This window comes from Mandrillus leucophaeus, unplaced genomic scaffold (assembly GCF_000951045.1).
Source record: "Mandrillus leucophaeus isolate KB7577 unplaced genomic scaffold, Mleu.le_1.0 Scaffold311, whole genome shotgun sequence".
In the NCBI taxonomy this organism is placed as follows: Eukaryota; Metazoa; Chordata; class Mammalia; order Primates; family Cercopithecidae; genus Mandrillus; species Mandrillus leucophaeus.
The window spans coordinates 4,417,930-4,423,122 of record NW_012103266.1 but is presented as its reverse complement, the minus strand read 5'-3'; the positions used below and the strand labels follow the sequence as shown (position 1 = coordinate 4,423,122).

The following is a 5,193-nucleotide window of genomic DNA, read 5'->3' as shown; positions in this document are numbered from 1 at the left end:
GTTATGCACATGTACCCTAGAACTTAAAGTATAATAATAATAATAAATAAATAAATAAATAAATAAATAAAAGATCTGATCAATTAATTCTCACTTAAGGATTAATAACACTTCATTACTTAATACATTACTCCTCCCAGAGCTATTAGCATCTTTAAGGGTATCATCAAATTTCTACATCAGAAGAGTGATTAATGATTATTGCAAGCACCAGTAGGGAGCTCTTTGGGAGTATAATTGTGTTATTGTAAAGTACAGTATTTTAAGTTTCCTCTATCTATGCTCATGGACAGCAATACATTCCAGAGGGCCTTTAAAACATTAAATAAGCATCTTAGGATGTACAGATATAGTATCCCTTATCCAAAATGCTTGGGACCAGAAGTGTTTTAGATTTCAGATTCTTTTCAAATTTGAGGATATTTGTATATACGTAATAAGGCATCTTGGGGATGGGGCCCAAGACTAAACACAAAACTCATTTATGTTCTATACTCACCCTATACACATAGACTGAAGGTAATTCTATAAAATATTTTTATTAATTTTGTGCACCCATCACACGAGGTCAGGTGTGGAATTTTCCACTTGTGGCATCATGTCGGTATTCAAAAAACGTTGGATATGGAGCATTTTGGATTTTGGATTGTTGGATTAGAGATGCTCAACCTGTAATAAAAGACTAGACTAACACTGCACAGGTACATTCAAACAGTAAAATATGTCATATATTCCTTCTTCTCATCCTTTGGGGTAAGCAGAGGTAGACTTTAAGTGTTTCTATTCCCTGACTCCTCCCCCACTTCTGAAAGTGCTGTTAACAGTAATCCTGTTAATAGCTGCCTCTGTAGCCAATAAGCTTCCTTTTTTAAGATACGTGCAAAAATTTGCTAACTTCATGGTTTGAGGAATGCTCTCAAAGTTGCAGTAACTAAAGTTTCCATTGACCTCACTGATACATGAGACCCACTAGCTTCACACTACTCTAATTAACACCCACACTATTTCCTGAGAAAACTGATTGTACTTCCAACTTAATCAGGCTTCTGGCAATAGAAATGGTAAACATAAAAAGTAATGTCTAAAAACTGATTTTAAAAGAGTCTCTTTCTTTTTCTTGTGATTTGCCTGCATGAAACAGAAATTATTTGTAACTCTATTTTTTTTCCTGGTACAAGTGACTCCTTTTCATTATACCATTATACCTTTGCTTGGGCTGTTTCTTCCACTGTCAAGGCCTCCTCACTCCCGCGACTTATTCAATTCAGCCTGTCAAAGCACCCAATAGCCATGAAGATAACTGCTTACCTGCACCAGCATCTTTCATGCCATACAGATACTGTGTTCTAAGATAAGCTAAAGCGCCCTTTTAATGCTCACTATATACCATGTTTCTCATTCTTTGTTACAGTATCCTGTGAGTTACATAATATTATCCTCATTTTACACAGATGGGACTCAAAGAGGTTAAGTCATATCAAGGTTATGCAACTAGTAACATATAGATCCCAGATTAAAATCCTGGATGCTCTAACTCTGTTTGTCTACATGACCTACACAAATGGTCGTTCTCCTACCAGTTGAATCCCCCTAGTCTTTGCTCCATCCTTGTCCAGATATTCGTCTTTCTCAAATGTTCTCATTCATTTAAATTAGCCAAATCCTGACCCAGCAGGATCTAGAGATAACATAATGAAGGTAATTTACTTTCCTCGCTGCCCCAAGTGACTTGTAGAGATTGTTGAAGAAGCACAGACTAAACAGAGGGACCTCAAGAGTTATAACAAAGAGTCTCATTCACTTGCTTTTTTGCTAAGGTGGGCAGTTGAAGTGATATCAGTATGGGCAACTGGTACTCCAATGTGCAAGCAGCCTAGAAGGTCAGGAGGATAACGGTGTGGAAGGCAGTGAAGCATTTCCCTGGTACCGTCAGATAGATAAATGTGGTGTTTCATGGACCAAACACTATGGCTAAACAGGCCAGAATTTTAACTTTTTATGCACATAATTTACTGTCACATAGATATGTCTCTCCACTGGATAAGCCCATGGGCAAGGAAAAAAAAAAACTAAGATCCATTTGTTGAAAGTAGAAAGATAACACCTCAAAAATTTTACACCTTAATGAATAAACTAAAGCAGGAATCATCTTTATCACAGGCAATAAGATAAAAAGTGGTCTTCTCATTATCAAGTTTTCCTTTTGTTCCTTCTTTTCCCTCATATCTTTTATTTTTCTGAAGATTACACTGAATGCAACAATATCATTCTCAGAATATGCTGTTTTCTATTTTTAGAGCACTTTTCCAGGAAACCTGTACAACACTGTTCTTGTGTGGCTAATGCATTCACTCTGATGAGGATCTCTCAGCAGCACTGTCTTCACGACCAGCTGAAAGTAATTTTTCACAAAGTTGGGTTCTAGTCGTGTCATTATGGAGAACCCCCTATGCAGTCTGATATGGCTTGAATTTGTGTTCTCACCCAAATATCGTGTCAAATTATAATCCCCAATGTCAGAGGAGGAGCCTGATGGTAGACGATTGGGCTATAAGGTAATTTCTAATGGTTTAACACCATCCTCCTGGGTGCTGTTCTCAAGATAATGAGAGAGTTCTCATGAGATCTGCTTGTTTAAAAGTGTGTAGCACTCCTCTCCCTCTCTCTCTTCCTCCTGTTCCAGCTATGTAAGATATGCCTGCTTCCCCTTCACCTTCCGCCATGATTGAAAGTTTCCTGAGGCCTCCCCAGAAGCGGTCATGCTTCCTATACAGCCTGTGAAACCATGAGCAAATTAAACCTCTTTTCTTTATAAATTACCAAGTTGCAGGTATTTATTTGCAGCAGTGTGAGAATGGACTAATACACAGATTATCTGTCCGAATATAGAAAAACAACCTAAAGTTTCTCCACCATTGAAAAACTTCTATATGGCACACTCTTCCTATACAATTTGTTAGACTAAGTAAGAAGAGGTACCAGGCAGCTTAATAAGCAAAAATTAGAGTAGATAATTTTTGCACTCTATTGGTCTCTGTACTTGCCTCCAAGTCTCCAGAATTGTCATCTGATGCCAGACATTCAACATACCATTGTAGACTCTTATAGAGTACTACTTCTGTTTTTTACTGAACTATCAACTCAGGTGTGGGGTCACTCATCCTCAATATTCACAAAAGGAGACAAAAGCCTAAGGGTATGGGGACGTGGAGAAAGTGCTCATTAAACAAAGTTTCTCTCTGTTTTGACATATGTGGTTAACATCGCTTATTTTGTCCCTCGATTTGACGTGTTACCTTTTCTTTTGGATTATAACTCTACTTCTGCATTCCCTGGTTCTAGATTTTTGAACGGTGTCTCTTCCTGCCATGCTCTTGACTCTGACCCATTCATTTCCATCAGAACGTTAGAACCTGGCCTGCAAGTCAGATTATTTACCCTTTTATGGTAAATCTTAAAAGTAGGTAGGGTATATTATTCCGAATTAAGGACAGAAAGAGAAGAAAAAAATTGTTAATAGTTGGAGGGTATGGGTAGGCATGTGGGCAGGTTAAAGCAGACAAGGAAAACTGCAATTCAATTTCTTGTGCTGTCAACATGGCAACCATTTTGGAGAAAGACAAATGAGAATCATGTTGTTTGTCTTTTAAATCAATGCCATGGCCAAAATGTTTAAGTGCCTTAACAACAGAATTTTCCTTCAACTATTTCAATAATTGCTTCATTGCTGAATTTAACTGTTCATGACTGTCTTCACAGATTGTCTTTTCAGTTCAAGGTGGGAACATTGTAAGATCTTTTCTACCTAGAGATGTCTTTTCTTCAGTAGACCACTTTATATGAATAACAAATAGTAGATATATGCTTTTTATTTGAGACAATTTTAGTATCAATTCTGAAAATATTATTGTCAATAATATTAATATTAATCAGTTATATAATTGTCTGATCAGAGAATTATTTTTCTGTAAATGAAAATTCAACATAATAAGCATCTATTGAGTGCTTATTTATATGATAGATACTGTGCTACAGACACCATTGTTTCACTACATACACCAGTCAGATGGAGGTAATGTGCAGAGGCCATTTATATCCATTACATAGAGGCAGCTATTTTATATAGCTCAAGAGACAGAAGAGTGGCATATTGACTCTATCTTAATATATACTTTTATGATAATTGTACTATAAATATCTCAGGGGAATTATAATTAAAGTAGTGTAGCTACCTCCTTTTATCATGTGTAGAGTAAGATAATTAGTTTGGAAAATGAAAACTTTAAAAAGCAGATGCTTATAGATATGTGAGTTGAACGAGTTCATATGACCTGCACAAGGTCATGAGAAAAGCTTGACTGAATGAAAATTAGGGAAGTTATATATGCTTCTCACATATCCTAAAGCACAAGACTAGAATGTCTCAAAATTCTGTCATCACTTTAACAATTTACTTCCCTTTTCTAACTCCATTTCTTTTGGGGAAACATATATTCCTTAAACTTTGGACAAATGATTTAAGAGGTTAGTTTTTTGGGGTATTATGTTGTTTTTATTTTATTTTATTTTGAGACGGAATCTTGCTCTGTTGCCAGGCTGGAGTGCAGTGGTGCAATCTCGGCTCACTGCAACCTCCGTCTCCGGGGTTCAAGTGATTCTCCTACCTCAGTTTCCTGAGAAGATGGGACTGCTGGCGTGTGCCACCACACCCAGCTAATTTTTGTATTTTTAGTAGAGGCGGTGTTTCACCAAGTTGGCCAGGATGGTCTCGATCTCTTGACCTCATAATCTGCCCGCCTTGGCCTCCCAAAGTGCTGGGATTATAGGTGTGAGCCAATATGCCTGGCCAAGAGGATAGTTTTATTAAATGCAAACATAAATTAGTGAGGTTTTCTAAGTGAAAACCAACATAATACATTATTCCTTTATTTAACTTCATCATAATTCAGTTTTAGTATAATATTTAATGGAAATTATTAAACACAATACCAGACCCATCTATCATAGGCTGCCTCGGAAAACATTTAGTTGTAATGGAGATCTGTAGGGGCTATTAAAATGCTCCACATCCTTTGCCCACTTTTTGATGGGGTTGTTTGTTTTTTTCTTGTACATTTGTTTGAGTTCTTTGTAGGTTCTGGATATTAGCCCTTTGTCAGATGAGTAGATTGCAAAAATTTTCTCCCATTCTGT

At 36.8% G+C, this 5,193-nt stretch overlaps 1 pseudogene; it reads right to left on the bottom strand.

Annotated features, from left to right (window-relative positions):
- The window catches only part of LOC105544886, a 67,876-nt pseudogene extending 65,442 nt beyond the window's left edge, over positions 1-2,434 (bottom strand).
- Between the last annotated feature and the right edge of the window lie 2,759 nt (positions 2,435-5,193).